We start from the raw sequence: 17,188 nt of genomic DNA on the forward strand, positions 1-17,188 counted from the left end.
CCTTGGGGGTAGATGATCAGAGAGGCTGGCCTACAGACACTGACTGCCTCGGAGCCACGGGATAACTTCTCCCCAGTCATGCAGCTCCTTAGCTGTGGTAGGGAGGGCTCTTTGGCCAATTCTATTATTATGTGGGAAAAAAAAAAAGAGACAGGTAGATCCGGTATGAGGAATGTTGACTTCCAAGAGCAGAACCAGACCACACGGAACCATTTTAGAATCTGTTGGAATGTCACACTCAAATACCACACAGAGCAGATTCTAGAATGGAATTTTAGAGAGAGCTCTATAGTTGGAAACCTGATGGACTCATTGCTTCTGTCCATTGGAGTGAGAAAGGAATTCAGCCCAAAGGTCTTCTCAGCTGAGTCAGTGTAAGAAAGGCTAAATGGCTCGAAGAGGACCTTGACTTTTCCTGGGCTCCTGAATTTTTTCATATTCAATGTTCATGCAGAGCCAGATAGTCTGAAGATTATAAGTGACTGCTAGCTCTTCTCATTTGTAACTGAACAAACTATTCACAGAGAACCCAGTATAGAAGATCTTTTGTGACTATTATTGCCAGGCAGCTTTATCTTTGGTTAATGGGTATGGTAAAAAACAATTTGCACGGTATGATAAGAATAATAATAACCTTTTATTAACAAGGACTTACTGCATGTCAGGTAATGTTCTAAGTGCTTGAAAAAGAGGCTGCACTTCTTTTAGTGCTTACCCTTTGCCTTATGAGGTGGGTATTGTCACTCTCATGTTAAATATGAAAAAGAGGAGGCTTAGGGAGGTTAAGTGTCTGGTCTAAGATAAAGCAGCTAGAAAGTGGCAGAGCTAAGGTTCACACTTAGGCCACTTTCACTCCAGAGATTGCGCTTGAAACCACTGTACTACACAAAGTACTTGTAGCACAAAGTACTACACAATATTTGTACAGTGTCGTGGTTTCAATCTGAGGGAAAATACTCTTCAATGATTCTAATCCTTTCCTCTTCCCTGCCACGATCCATTCAGAGCTATCAGTGTTACACTTTATAAAGTTATAAATGACTTTCATGTACATTTTCTCATTCACAAATTGGGACTTTTCCTGTTTTTCTTCCCTGACAGCTGTCATAGTTCCCTTAATGATGGTGTATGTTTTACAATACAATGCATACAATAAAATACAATTTTAAGAGAGTACAGAATAAGTTTGCCAGATAAAATATTTACTCCATTATATTTGAGTATCAGGTAAACAACAAATAATCTTTGAAATTATAAGTATGTACCAAAAATTGCATGGGATATACCTATACTAAAAAGTATTCCTTATATTTTGAAGTTCAAATTTATCTAGGCACCCTATATTTTTATTTGCTAAATCTAGCAGCTCTAAATTAAGTCAGAGAGCCTTGTGTACAAAGAATTGGGTTTGTTGTTTCAAGTCACTTCTTCAGTGGCCAAGGGAAAGCTCAGATGAAATGTAGGTAAAGGAAAAACCTTGGGGCAACTTGTACTGAGTGCTTATTTAGATCTACTTGCCTTGGAAAATTAGACTTTTCATCAAATCTTGCTAATATCAGTGTTTGCAGTCTTTGATATTTTGTGGAGTATGGAAATGGTTAGAAGCTTTTACAAGGCTTCTGTTAATCTTTATCAATAATTCTGTTGAAGCTCTACCAAGCTCTGCAAAATCCTAAATGCAAATCTTGTTTTAACATTTTCATGTTTTCACTTTTTATGTGAATGTACTGGAAGGCCCCTGAGGTCTTCCAGAAAAAAGTTCTCCTGTAAGCAGGAACATGAATTTGCTCAATCTAGATTCAATGTTTCTGCTTGTGAAAGTTGGCACATGGAGAGCTAAGGTTGCTCTTTTTCCCACTGATCCCCAGTAGCTGACCAGATATAGGCAACTCTTATTCTCCTTATCCTTTGGACTTTCATTCAGAAAAGCTGCTTCTTTTTTTTTCTTTCTTTCTTTCTTTTTTTTAATGAAAGGAAACCATTAATGCTTCAGTGACGCATGATTTTCCAAACAAAGGAAACTTCTCTGGTAATAATATTTTTGGAATTGGTGGTGGTGGTGGTGGTGTGTGTATCCTGTGAGGGAAAGACATGCGCAGTGTGTTTCCTTGGTAGAGTGACTTTGACTGAAAAACTTGAAGAATACTTTAGAAATATATCTGTTCATTGAACACTGCATATTTTAAACAACAAATCAACTCGTAAAACTGCATTGCAGCAATGTTTCTAAAAAAAAAGTTGTACATGATATAGTAGCAAAACGTTAGTGGGGCTTTGTGAAATGAAAGAAATAAAGTAAAACTTTATTTTCTGACAGTATTTATAGGTTTCTAAGGTCCTAAATGCCTTTACTTTCTGAATTGCCTCCCCTCTGATTGATGATGTGTCCCAGATTTGGTTACTTTTGCCCACATGTTAATTTCAGGTGTTTTTCAGTGGGTGAATATGAATTGATAATATATAGGAAAGTAAAAACACACAGGAGAATTTTAATATGTAATGAAAAGGAATTTCATTATAAGCGATCTGAGAGCTTGGTTCTTTTACCCACTCTCTGTTTTATTTAACAACTCCCAGTCTATTAAGACTCTGCTTCACTCAACGATTTCATGTTAATCATCTTTTGTTTTATAGCCTTTTATTTTCCTGCTAGAATCAATATCCCATCAACTTCACCGACCATCTACTCTGTGTTCTATGAGATGGCACTAGTACAGGGGTGAATTCATACCAGAGCAATTTGCTTTAAATGTTACCAGCATTTTATCCAAAATGTTTTTTCCAGTTTATTCTCATAGTTTTACTACTCACAAAGTTGCTTCCCTGCTTTTAGGGAATAGGGAGTGACAACTAAAATGTAAAATGCCTATATGCAGGGTATAGAAGTTGAGTTTGGAAACACAAAAGTTAAGCCCATGAAATTTTGCAGGCTAACGGGAGAAGGTTGGCTCTGTTTTCACACTGTGTGGCTGCTGCAACAAAACCCTGATGAATTCATTTCTACTTTGCTGGCAAACCTGGATCATTTCGGTGAGACCATAATTTAAAGCAATTTTGGGTCCTGCTGGTATATTCAGGTTGCCTTGATTCAAGCAAAATCAATCAATTTTGGCACCCTGTAGATGCATTATACTGATAATGTTGGACCGCTTTTCTTCTCTCTGCTTATCTTCATTGGGCTGGTGGCAGCTGTCCTTCAGATCATTAGCATAAATCCAAGTTGCCCACCACAGGGGGCTCTGAATTCTTTGTAAAGATTAATTTAGAAATTAAAAGTGCATTATCCCCCTCTAAATACATTATTCAGATTGTGACGCTAGCATTTTTAATAAATGATTAAGTCATCTCACTTAATCTTATCACCAAATGTAATTGTTTGCTTATCACTGAGAAGTGGGCAATAAATTATTTTTAAAAATGTTAATTCCAGTATAGTTAACATACAGTGTTATATTAATTTCAGTTGTACGGTTTAGTGACTCAGCAGCTCTATACATCACTTGGTGCCCATCAGGACAAGTCACTCCTTAATATCGCCATCACCTATTTCACCCATCCTCCCACCCCCTGCCCTCTGGTAACCATCAGTTCTCTCTAGTTGAGTCTGTTTCTTGCTTCTCTCAACAATGAATTATTTCTTGATGTCTAGTTAGGACATTTTATCTCACAAAAGTAATTAAATGGTAATGATGACATCTTGTACTGTTCAATTTATTATAACATTTACTTAAAAAGATACTACAATTGACTCTTGAACAACATGGATTTGAACTGTGCTTATATGCAGATTTCTCTTTCAATAAATACAGTATAATACTTTAGAGGTATTTTCTCTTCCTTAGGATTTTCTTAATAATATTTTCTTTTTTTCTAGTTTATCAGAAGAATACAGTACATAATATGTATAACATATAAAATGTTAATTGACTGTTTATGTTTTTAGTAAGCTTCTGATCCAAATAATTAAGTGTTTGAGGAGTCAAGAGTTATACTCAGATATTTGGCTGTGCAAGGGTCAGGACCCCTAACCCCTGTGTTGTTCAAGGGTCAACCCTATTCTTAAATGGAAAATTTTTCTTTGAACATGGGAGGGGGTTTAATTTTTAGTGTTCACATGAAGCAAATATGTTTTAATTTGTTCCAAAATGCCTTTTTTCCCTGTTTTTTTAGTATTGTTTTGTTTTATATTCTGAGTGTATAATAAAGCATAGTGAAAAAACAAATTCAATAAGTGTATTATTCACTTCCTTGCTGAATTGCTTAGATGTGGCTCTTTAAGGGACAGTTCCAACAGCAACTCATTTTAGAAGCTGATTCTAAGAATAATAATTCCTGCCCTGATCCCCTCTCAGAGTGGCATGAGGAAATGTGAAAATGCTTTAAAAATAGGGGATCCCTGGGTGGCTCAGTGGTTTAGCACCTGCCTTCGGCCCAGGGCGTGATCCTGGAGACCCAGGATCGAGTCCTGTACCGGGCTCCCTGCATGGAGCCTGCTTCTCCCTCTGCCTGTGTCTCTGCCTCTCATGAATAAATAAAAATCTTTAAAAAAGTAAAAATAAAATAAAATTAGTACACAAAGCCAGTCTTATTTGAAGGAGAGTGGATATATGAAAATTCAACAAGACAGAATGCATGACAACATAGCCAATGTCCATTTGTGTTGTTGACCATTATTATAATACTATGTTCATCATACTTTTACTGGTGTCTTTTGACTTTAAGCAATATGATTTCTAATTTCTCTATTGTCTGTAACTCTTTTTACATTTGGTCTCTATAGAAGAAAAATCCCTCTTGTAGTTGCTATCACCTTCTTAAGTCTTGAATTTTGAAATCATCTTTTACAGTTTATTGTGTCTGGTGGTCACGAGCAGATGTTGCTTAAAGTCATAGATATCAAGTTTTTCTCTGAGCCTCTGAGCACTCCTCGTGACTGGCATGGCTATATTGGGGGATTATCCCCTTCCCTGGAAAGAGTGCTTCATAGGAGGGTTTCATTTTTCCTTGCAGCACCGTCTGTAGGCTGGCCTGTAGGGTCCCTGCCACACTAATTCAGTTATGACCTTGGCACAGGGCTGGCTGTGTCCTCACACATTCATGCTGAGAATGGCTACCATCTACAAATGGATCTCTTTGCTGAGAATTTTGTCTCTCACTGATAAAGAATGGAGAAATTTAGAGCTATTTATTAGGCAGCAATTATTCAAAGGCAGTGTCATGCATTTATAGGAAAACTCTTGTAAATCTAAAGAAAAGTGATTCACTCACAGTGGGAATAGATTTAACACCCTATAGAAATGATCCCTGAAAGTATAGTCTTGATTTAACACAGATTAGAAACATATTTTCCTCCTTTTCTGCCTTATCATTTGTATTTTATAAGAGGTTAAGACCAGCTCTGAAGTACTGCTAGTGAGTGTTTTATTATTTACTGGCAAAAAGGGGTTTTAGTTGTGTAATGAAATTCCACCATTTACTAATGATGTCTGCCTTTGAAGTACAACTGTTTCACTGAAGGCACAAATCATGTTATAGATGTGATATTGTGCCATATAAATGTGAGTTTTTGACATACTAATTTATAATGACTGGCTGATGAGAAGACCATGGGGAAGAATAAGACTGGCACTTGGACAGCTAAACTGTACAAGGGCGATCAATTCAAAGAACAGTTTTTAGAGAGATTTATTTATTTATCTGCTAAGTAAACTCTATGCCCAATGTGGAGCTTGAACTCATGACCCCAAGATCAAGAGTCACATGCTCTACCGACTGAGCCAATCAGGCACCCAGGAAAGAGTTATTTTAAAACACCTATTTAAAAGTAAGTAGACCATGACTACTCTGTAGGGCTTTTGGATGCAGAATGCCAGGATCGCCAGAAAAATGAGGTAGAGGATCAGGTGATTTGGAGTTTGGACTGAACCTGATCCCACTGTGAATCCAGCAAGAAAGGTCAGAGCATACCAGGAAATGGATGTCAGAGGCTTGCCGGGTATTGGTTGTACAGAATGATGGCTAATCTCCTGAGATGGTCCCCAACAGTCCTCCTTTCTTGGAATGTGTTTGCTGTTCTTGACATCAAAAGTCAGAATGTGTTTCACATTCCACTTGAATCCAATCTGGCCTTGTGACTGCTTTGACCCACAGAATGCTTGCTCTTGAAACTCTCACTCTTGGAAACCGGTTGTCATATTACAAGCCCAAGCTGTATGGAGAGGCCATGAAGAGGAGAATCAAAATGCTCTGGTGGATGCCCCAGATGAGCTGAGAGCTGATAGCCAGTACCAGTGTCATCCATATGAATGAGCCATTTTGGATATTCCACCCCTGATACCCAGATGATGGTAGTCCTCACTGCTATTACATGGAATGAAAAAAACCACCCAGTTGAACCCAAAAACCTACAGAATCATGAAAGGTGCTGTAGGATTACTTCTATTCAAAAGGCACCTTCCATTCCCAGAAGGGCCCTTGTAGGTTGAGTATTAGAGTGAATCAAGTTAAAAGTTACGTCATCAGATAAGGATTCTGTGTATCTGCAGTTTACCTGCCTGCGGAGAGCTTCTACCTCTACAATCTTCACGCTATAGTAAAGTAGATTTTTGCATCTTAAATGGATGATTAGAGTGTGCTGGGTTGATGATAATTCATGGGCGATAAGGTGCCAAGAAAGCTCTCGAGGGTGAAGTTATAGGGTTAGAGAGTTGTTGCTTGCAGAGACACCTCCCCAGTTCTAGGAGGATGATTCTGGTTGTGAAAATGACAATGGGTGAATGCTGACTTTTATCTGGAAAAGTCTCACGGGGTTTTGTCACAGATTTCCAAAGGGACCTTGATCATTTAAGCAGGAATATAGTACTTTTATGTTCTAATCCACATGGCAGAGAAATGCAAGCTTAGTCCAAGAACTATTTATGCATTTACACAGTCTATGAGTTTTACATTTTTCACCTTTATCTTAGGTTTTAACTCTTTTGCCATTATGTGTTAACTTTTTTTCTTGATCAAACTAAGCCTTACACTTTTAGATCTAAATCTGTGGTTTGTTTTTCAAATAATTTCCCTTAACTTTATTATTATTTTTGTTTCTTGTTAAAGATTATCTAAAAGCATCTTAAGTTTATCTTATTTATCCATGGAGCAGTCTGATTTTTTTTTTCCTGAAAGCATAGGTCATGATAAAGCCACCGAAGTGTACAATTCATGTAAAGTAAGGAGAGGGATTTTAAAACTTTCAATCTGAAAAGTTTCAAACTTAAGGAAATGTGACAAGAATAAGAATAGAAGGGCAGCCCGGGTGGCTCAGCGGTTTAGCGCGCTTTCAGCCCAAGGCGTGATCCTGGAGACCCTGGATCGAGTCCCACATCGGGCTCCTTGCATGGAGCCTGCTTCTCCCTCTGCCTGTGTCTCTGTCTCTCTCTCTCTCTGTGTCTCTCATGAATAAATGAATAAAGCCTTAAAAAAATAAGATTAGTACATTGGGCAGCAGTATACCCTTTATCCAGATTAACCTGCTGTTAACATCTTATTCCATTTGCTTTCTCATTTGCTTTCTCTCTTTTCCCCCTTTCTGTGTGTATATGTACCTTTTAATGAATTTTTCTTTTTTGTATGATATAGTTTGAGAGTAAATGGCATTTATCATGGCTCTAAAATCTTCAGTGTGCATTTCTAAATAATAAAGATATTCTTTTGAATACTGTCCATTTATCAACTTTTCTATTTAATATTGTTACAATAATTTTATCTAGAGAAACCTGGGTGGCTCAGTGGTTGAGCATCTGTTCTGGCTTAGGGCGTGATCCCGGGGTTCTGGGTCCAAGTCCCACATTAGGCTCCCTGCAGAGAGCCTGCTTCTCCCTCTGCCTATGTCTCTGCCTCTCTCTCTCTCTCTGTGTCTCATGAATAAATAGAAAAAATCTTAAAAAATAATTTTATCTAATTTATTATCCATATTCCAATGTTTTCAGTTGACCCCATAATGTTTTTTATTGCCCTTTTCCCCTGCAGTACATGATCCAGTTTAAGAACAGATTGTCATGTCTCTTTAGTCTCTAACCTGGAAGGAACATTCCACAGCCTGTTTTTGCCTTTTATGACATTGATGTTTTGAAGAATACGGTCCCTTTTTAAAAAAGAGAATGTTCCTTATTTTGGATTTATCTGATGGCTCCTCATGGTTCCATTCAGGTTATGAATTCCAGGGCAGAAGTGATGTGTGTTCTCTTCTAGAGACACATGATATCCATCTGCCCCTTGATACTGATATTAATTTTGATAATCTGGTCAAGGCATTCTACAATTTATTCCTATACTGACCCTCCACACACACATCATTTGCAACTAATAAGCTATCTGGGGAGACCATGAAAATATTCTAGTGCTCATGAAAAATTGCCCAGAGATTTGGCATCTACCGGTGACTCATGCCTTAGCTAAAGCTTAATATTATGGCCGCAAAATTATGATTTTCTACATTTACCACTTCCTCCACATTTACCAATCAACACTCAGTGTTCTAGTATAAGCAAGAGCCCTCTTTCCTCCCCACTGATTTATTTTTTTTAATTATTTGTTTGGACTTACTAACTCTGTATTTTCAATGGTCTATAATTCATTACTGTCCTTAATTATTTTAGTGTTTAAATGTTCCCAGATTAGGCCCACTGGAGCCTCTTCCAGCTGCCTTCTGTGTCCTTGTGATGATCCCATCATTTTTTAAAAAAGCACTTTCTTACTTTTCAGCATAACAAGATGTCCCAGGCTCATCTTGTATCCACTCCACTCTAGCCCTGAAATCAGCCATTTCTTTAAGGAGCCTTGGTTTCTTTCAGTGCAGAATAGTATAAGATATAAAGACATGAGCACTAGGCATGTTAGGAGGGTAATTTGTGGTGGGATTAAACCGGATTTAAAAGGCCTTTTACTTGAAATTTTAGTTAAGAGCTATGGTCAAAATGATGTTTATCTACATTTACAAAAGACAAATGACTAATTTGCCTTACACCAAGAGTATCCATAAATTCAAGTGACTGTATCATAATGAGGTACATATTTGAAGACATCATCTAGATAATTAAGCCCCCAAATCTGCTCTTGAGGATAATTTTTTATTTTTCCTATACAGTCTTTTATTATTAGCACTTGCAGGGAAAAATGTAATTAATAAATTTGCTATATTTTGAAAACACAAATGATATTACTAAGAGCAAATGAGATTTTGACTGCATTCTTTATTGATATTTTAGAAATACTGAGGAGTTTGGTAACCTGGTATGATGGAGGTTTTGAAAGACTCAATTAGTTATAGAAATGAAGATGTTACATTTTCTTTGCTTGAATAGAAGGGTATATGACTTTTGATTCCATTACATACTCTTCGGAAGAGGGATGGCAGAGATCATTCCAGAATCCTGGCAGGCAGTCTTTCTCACTGGACAACCCCCCTCCCAACCCCTTATCCTGCTCTTATGGCTGTTCCCACTAATTTCGCAAGCCTGAAATTGGATTGCTATGCCTGTTGCCCACGCCTGTGTTACAAGGCTCCGTAGAGAGTTCCATGTATATATTTTGAGTTTTCCTGGGTAAGTTGTCCAGAGTATTCAGTTATGTGTGAAATAGATTTGGTCCCAAACCATTTGAACTCAGGAGAATTAACTATAATTGGTTCTGGGAGATAAAATATGTTTCCCCAGGAGTTGATGATTTTGAAAGGGTAGTTTTTCTTCTGGACCAGATAGACATGAATCATCAAATAGGTGTATAGTGCCGTATCTTTGTTTCTGACCACAGAATCCAGATGGAGACTCTACTAGTGGTTCCAGGTTTCTGGTCAGCCTCACTGGATTGATAATAATTACTAACATTTGGCTGGAGCTTTAATGTTTTCACAGTACCTTCATGTGCATTTATCACATTAGATGGTGTCGCTGGTAGCGAATGATTTGTGTCTTCACTTACTGACCCCCACACCCTGCCATGGGGTTTTGTCTCTAAGAATTTCTTCATGAAGTTGATTTAGTTACTCAAAACTGTTTTAGAATAAGACAAAAATGAGTGGACTCTTGGCCTTTCCTACTCTAGAAGATCCAAGTTCCCTGTTTGTGGTTACAGAAGATAAGCCTTGGTTGGTATTGGGAGGTATTTTTCCTCTAACTTCACTGTCTAACTCTTTCCTATGGCATGAAAATGAAGGCAGATGTTACCATACTGATTAAGGATATAAATACACTCAAGCACAGAAAAGATTAAATGACATATCTGAGGTCACTTTTCAAGAATGAGCAATTAAGACTCTGGATTCAGCTCACTTTTTAAAATTGCTGGTAAGGATTTCTTTGAAACCCTTGTAATCCATGGATGTTCTAAAAGGGCTGAATTTAGATGCTGGCTTGTATTTCTGTAGGTGGTTAAAAATGGTCAGAATCGAAGGAGTCACAGTAATCAAATCTATTTTTAGAAGCACATTAGCATGTGGTTTTGCAAACTCACATTTCATTCCTATAAAAACCAGTGAGTGCTGTCATAAAAATACTGTCAAGATTTACTGCTTCTTCATGAGACCCAGGACTAAGCCAGAGGGACACCATGCACCCTAAACCTACTCAGAGCTGTTGCCTCTGAAACTCTACTCTGTAATTTGGTAAGTGTTTTAAAAAATTCAACTAAATGGCTACCACATGGTGGAAAATTAGCAATCTGGGACTGAAACTTTTGTGTGGTATTAAATCCACATATGGAAAAAATTAAATATCATCCTCAATGCCCTCCATGTGTTCAGATGTATTAAATGAAATGCTTATAAAGTGTGACATTATTTAACTTTTATAAGGTTTGTCACATCTAGTAAAACTTATTACTGTTCTTTTGAAAAGCTTCATACAGGTGCCTTCTGAGCTCATATCAGTCTGAATGTCCTATAAGACATAATTTGTTGCTGGATATAGCACTAGGCAATCAAGAGTAGAACTTTAACCAGGGCAACTTAATATAGCAGAGAATGCAGTAACTGGAAGTAGGTAATGCTGTGGTAGGTTGGTCCATAATCTTTTTCTATGCAAAGGATTTTATAAGACATAGAGAGTGAAGTATGTACCATAATTGTCTTTTTTTTAAAATTTTTATTTATTTATGATAGGCACACAGTGAGAGAGAGAGAGGCAGAGACACAGGCAGAGGGAGAAGCAGGCTCCATGCACCGGGAGCCCGACGTGGGATTCGATCCCGGGTCTCCAGGATCGCGCCCTGGGCCAAAGGCAGGCACCAAACTGCTGCGCCACTCAGGGATCCCCTGTACCATAATTGTCTTAATGAAATTTGGCTCTTTAATTGACACTAAGTATCTTATTTTTCCCTAGATTTGAAGGGTAGTGCCATGTGACCTTCATAGTCTGCATGTATAAAGGTGTTTAAGCTGCTCAGTAAATGCCATAATCATATTGATACCACTGATAATAAGGATTTTCAAGAAAATTTGTCCTTACCTCAGTTTACTCTGGTGCAAAAAGATATTTCCTGAGCTTAGTTCTCCATTTGCTAGAGACTGACTAGTATGTTGGCTACTTAGAACCCAGGTGTGCCTAGGAACCTTGGTTTCTGTGTCAACAGGTGTGGTTTACAGCCCATCAGGGTCAGAATCACCTAGAGGATTTTTTTTTAAGCACGTGAGACCTGGTTTCATTCTAGACCTACTGTGTCTGCATGCATAGAGAAGAATGCATAGAGTGATTTTTATTCACTCTAAAGTTTGAGACTCTCTAACAGACGAAGCTCTTTAGTTATATAGAGAAAACCAAGGCTGAGAAGCTTATCAAAAGTCCCAACTATATACGCTAGTATATGCAGTGGGTAATGATGCATTATTATCCAGCAATCCCTAGGGTTTTCAAATGCACAAATGACATCCACATAGAATTGGTTCTCCTGGCATAAGGTGACTTGTTAAGGCATATTGACTGACCTACTGTAATGGCAGCCCATGTTAGAATTAGACACCTGTGTGTGTTCAGAATCTCAGCCTGGTGGACAGCGGAACAGGGGAACTATTTTTGCTGAGACTGAACTGAGACCCAGTGGTCTCAAACTCTCTATACAATTTATGTAGGAAATTTACATTTCCTGCATTTCCTACATCCCCAGTTTTGGGGAGTTACTATTACTTTTTTTCAAAGACTGTGGGCCAAAAGAGTTTAACCTCCTCATATTTGTAATAGATCAGACTCCCAGATAATTTAAGAGGTGTACTTCATTTCATATAGAGCATAGCAAAATTTATCAAACCAAATTCTTCTCTGTAAAGAATATGACTGAAGCCCATTTTAATTGCTTCCTACTGTGAAAAAATGTCTGCTGGGCGAATGCTCCAGGTTCTGGTTAAACAGTCTTGCATCACAAGAAATACCTGGGCTAGAGTTGCACCTCAGACAGCCAGAAAGAGTCAATGACTATGTCTAAAGAAAAACAAATGAAGCATTTTCCAGGAGATTGCTGAGTTTCTCAGGTATGATTATCCCGGCCACCCCATGTTGCTGCCATTCTTAGTGATAATATCATTGTGGCTTCTATTACAGTAACTTTGGTTCTCTGGGTCTAGATTTTCCCAGCTGGCACATGATCAAATGCTCAGAGAGTAACTAAAAATGTAACTACCTGTAAATGTCAATGTTTTTCAAATATGTGTTTTTTCCTTTAGTTCCAAATTTTGTGCTATATTTTAATGTCACTCAGAAGCTGGCATAATAGCATTGGATGGGAGCAGTCCTACAGTTACTTCTTCTATATGTTTCTAGGGCAGTGGCAAGAGCCTGTGAATGGTGTTTTGGCTCGTAAGTGCCTTGTTTTTTTGTTGCTATCCACAATATTCCTTCATCTTGGGTCATCTGTGGGGAGTGACTGTTAACTTCTCATGTCTAACTGCCTTAGAAGTTCCAACAGAACCACCAAAATCAGGAGGCAATCCATTTCTTTCTAAAAATGCTTCAGTCTGAGTTTTGTAGCAACAAAAATATTGCCCATCCTTTTCTTTTCTGCCACTGTTGACAAAAAATGAGCATTTACCCACCAGCAGCTAAGAGTCAATAGTTTTCAAAGAGATTAGTAAAATACATGATTCTTTTGTTTATTTATATTTCTGGGTAAGTGTAAAGATGGATAAGTCTTGGGTTTTGGAGTCAACTGCATTTTCTAGTGAAATACATGGTTCCAATTGCCAGGGACAGGAAACTCAACCATCTAGTTATGAATGTTACAGTTGGCCCTTGATTGCTTTGAGTCAATGAAGGGGAGATTATGGGTGTTTGGTCCAGTTGGAATGTGCTGTGACTTCTTTCCCTGCAGCAGAAACCTGGTGTGATTGGGCTTTGGCTTAACTTGCCAGGGCAGTGTGAGTGTTGAGCAAAGGGGAGTTGCTGTATTAAATGAAGCTTCACCCTGTGGCAGGGCTGCCTTCTGTCTGGCTTAGGGCCCCATGGAAAGTCTCCCTGCCATCTGGCTCCAGGGAAGAGGAGTGTGCTTCTGTTGCCTGAAGCCCTCACTTCATAGCCCAGTTGAGATCAGCATGAGCCATTAGCAGTTTGTGACCCTTGAAAGGAAAGGAAGTCAGAAAACAGAACTGTCCTCTAACCAGTTTGGAGAATAGGAATCAAGGAACAATAAAATATTTCAGAAATTACCTGATTAGATTAGGATTGATCATTTATTGATTAACCAATATAGTCAAGTTATTTGACATTTGGAATGTGTATCTATCTCCATATACATATTTATGCATATAAATACCTGCCATATATAAATATTATTTGAACTTAAAAGGTATACATATATATTTGCCAGTCTTTTGATATAGATCCAAGGCCTTTTCTTTTTTCTTTTCCTAAAGATTTATTTATTTAATTGAGAAAGAGGAAGAGAGCACATGTGTACACATTAACTGGGGGAGGGGCAAAGGGAGATGGAGAGAGAGAATCTCAAGCCTCAAGCAGTCTTTCTGCTGAGTGCAGAGCCCAACTCAAGGTTTGATCTAAGGACTCTGAGATCATGACCTGAGCCGAAATCAAGAGTCAGATGCTTAACCAAAAGAGCCACTCAGGCACCCCAAGGCCTTTTCTTTAATTGTCAGTTGGCTGGTTGGAATCTTGACTGTCTTTATTCTAGAAAGTACCACCATGTAGTATTTCTTTCTTTAAAATGGGGTGAGAACTTAAAGATACTTACAGAGCAACCTGAACGCAGAATCCCTATGGAGTTTTATCTAATTTTATAACTATGCTAAAAAAGTAGCTCATCTGTATTCAGCTATTCCAAAACAGTCACCCCAGTTTTTAATAGAAACAATAATTTTCTTTTTACACTCCTTATTAATTTCAACAATAATTCCTAAATTTAGGTAGTATAACTGCAACTAGCACAAAGGGTTTGGGTACAAACTCAGTGGGCTCATGGTAACCCAACAGTATTTGGGATAGGAGAAGGGAATAGGCATACCAGAGTGTTCTGAAACCAGAAATTGGCATTGATCAGCATGTTTTACAGAGGAAATGGAGGACATTGGTTAATCAAGGGAATTGGATTCAAGCCACTTAAAAGAGGTTCTGTTGTATTTAAGAGGATGAAGCTGGTATTTATCACCTGTCTTGGTGATGGATCCACAACTTAGAATAGTGGTAAGCTTCAAAGGGACAATGTGTATCTATATGCTGTGATTTGTGGATTTTCTGTGATTTACATCCTTTCTAGAGACTTTCTTAGGGATACATAGAAATGATTCTAATTATAACTTACTTTGGACTATAAGTCCTGAGTGTGTATAGCCTGCTCCAACTTTGACAGACATCAACTTGGCCAGGTAGGAGAGCACTAAGGTGTGGACTGGATCTTATTGAGAGCGTAGGCTATAGTATGCCGTTGCCTTTCTATATATGAAAAAAATTGAGACTTGACAGCCACACTAGAAAAAGATATTAGTTGAAGAAAGAATTGGAGAACAACATCTGGTTTTGGTAAAGTCCAGCCTTTGTGCCCAATTTTACAGCTAAGCTGACTGAAGAACCACAAGGTCATGACTTGTCTAGGGTCAGCTCGTCGGTCAATAGCTCAGTTGCTATATGATCCCCAAACTCTCGTAACTTTCAGCCCTATATTTTAACTATTAAGCCACGTGGCCTGCTACAGAATATGCCACAGAGTGTCCCAGATGTGCACTGAGAGAAATCCTTCTGTGACCTGGCTAACATTGAGTCCCCTTAGGACTTTCTGATTATTAAATGTTCTTGGAGACCTCTCCTACAGTGTAAGCGCATTAACCCAAATGTTATGAGGATTTCCCCACATGACAGTGTTATAAGATTTTCTTATGAGGTCACTTCCTAGGAAGGCAGGGATTTAAAAGCTGCCACAACAGGCAATGAAGCAAGCAACATGTGGCTTTGCTTTCAGTCTGACATTTCAAGCAATGAAGAATTTATATGGATAAGATTTCTAATACAGCTGATGTAGCTTTTTTGTTTGTTTATAGGCTTCGGTTTCACCTTGAAAACATCCTCTCTGAACATCAGAAGTGCACTTTATCCCTGAACGGTATATTAACTTCTAACATTTCTGACTTCCAGTCATGAGAATTTCAAAACCAATTGCATATAGCAGTGAGGCTTTTCACTTTTAATGGTGCATTCAGAAGGCCAGCTTTTCGTGTTTTCTATGCTATCTTCATTCATCCCATTAACTACTATCAGCTCTGATAGAAACCATCCCTTCTTCTTATAAAAAGGAATACCATACTAACTTGCTTCTTGCCTCTTAAAGAAAATATTCAGATCACTTAGGTAAACCATACTGAGAGAGAATATGTTGACTGCTGGTGTATATTTTCCCCAAACCATCTGTCAGCCTTTTATTTCCATTGAGTTTGGCTGATGGTTTTTAGCTTGGGCCCCAGTGGTAAGACTCAATATAGGACATTTCTTCAGAAATGTTATGGTACTTTTATGGACATTCTATTGTTATTTAGAAAACATCTACTTAATTTTTTTCAACAAAGTTTCTGAGTTTACTGAGGCTTCCCAAACCTTTCAACTCTGTACATAATCACCTGAAACCAAGTTGGTTGAGTTTATTTAACAAAGGGCTGCCTATACCAAATTCTGTCCTACTTTTCTTTTGCGTTCCACATGTATTTGCTAAATCTATGTAATTTGGTATTTCGTTTCTCCAGAACACAATGCCAGTCTTGTGTAACCAATCATCAACAGCTTCAGGCCAACTGGCATGTAGAAATAAGTAACACAGCGGGAGGAAAATGCGAAGCCAGGTTGTAGAGTGGAATGGGCCAGCCAACATGAGATCTCAGAACTAAGGATTCAGCTACATTTTTGCTCCTGTACTTGCCTTCTTTCAAAATGGTTCTGGGAAAAGTCAAGATGTCACGAAATGCCTCCATTTCCACATCTAGCACAGAGCCAAGGTATAGTTTTAGATCATATCTATGAACTTCTCCTGTCACTGCTTCACTCTGAGGCTTTGGAAAACCACTTCTCAGTTTGTGTCTTGTTCTATTGAATATATTCTGGAAAAATATGACATAAGCTGACATGATAGAAGTCAAATCTATGTTTTCATAGAAATAGTGTAAGATGGATTATACCCATCTTAATAAAAATACTACATTTACTTCTTCCTCCCACTCTTTATTCTTTCCTTAGGAAATATTGAGTATTTAGTATACAGTGGCAATTAAGACCTCAAGTATCTTTTATGTTGTATAGTATGAATCTTTAAATAGTGTATAGAAATTACACAGAGCAACTCTGCCATCAGCAATAATTACATTTAAGTAGTTTATCAAAGTATATAAATAAAAACTTTTAAAAATCTCCATCAGTTGTACCTTATTTTGATGGTAATGATCAAGATGGCAAAAGAACACTTTCAAAAATTTAGCTCAACTTTATCCTCAAAATATGTTTGTTGAATTGAATGATGTCTATGGGATTCAGAAGGGCTTAGTTGAAGGGATTTATTTTTTTATTTATTTTTTATAAATTTATTTTTTATTGTTGTTCAATTAGCCAACATACAGAATAACACCCAGTGCTCATCCCATCAAGTGCCCCCCCCAGTGCCCGTCACCCAGTCATCCCCACCCCCCGCCCACCTCCTCGTCCACCACCCCTAGTTCGTTTCCCAGAGTTAG

General features: G+C 38.0%; 1 long non-coding RNA gene across 1 annotated transcript in view; it reads left to right on the forward strand.

Moving 5' to 3' along the window:
* The first annotated feature begins 296 nt into the window (after nucleotides 1-296).
* The window catches only part of LOC125752672 (uncharacterized), a 34,497-nt gene continuing 17,605 nt past the window's right edge, over nucleotides 297-17,188 (forward strand). The window contains exon 1 of the long non-coding RNA XR_007402748.1: nucleotides 297-3,030. This is a non-coding gene — a long non-coding RNA (uncharacterized LOC125752672). The remainder of the gene's footprint in view (nucleotides 3,031-17,188) is intronic.

The sequence above is a fragment of the Canis lupus genome, chromosome 16 (genome assembly GCF_003254725.2).
Source record: "Canis lupus dingo isolate Sandy chromosome 16, ASM325472v2, whole genome shotgun sequence".
Taxonomy (NCBI): Eukaryota; Metazoa; Chordata; class Mammalia; order Carnivora; family Canidae; genus Canis; species Canis lupus.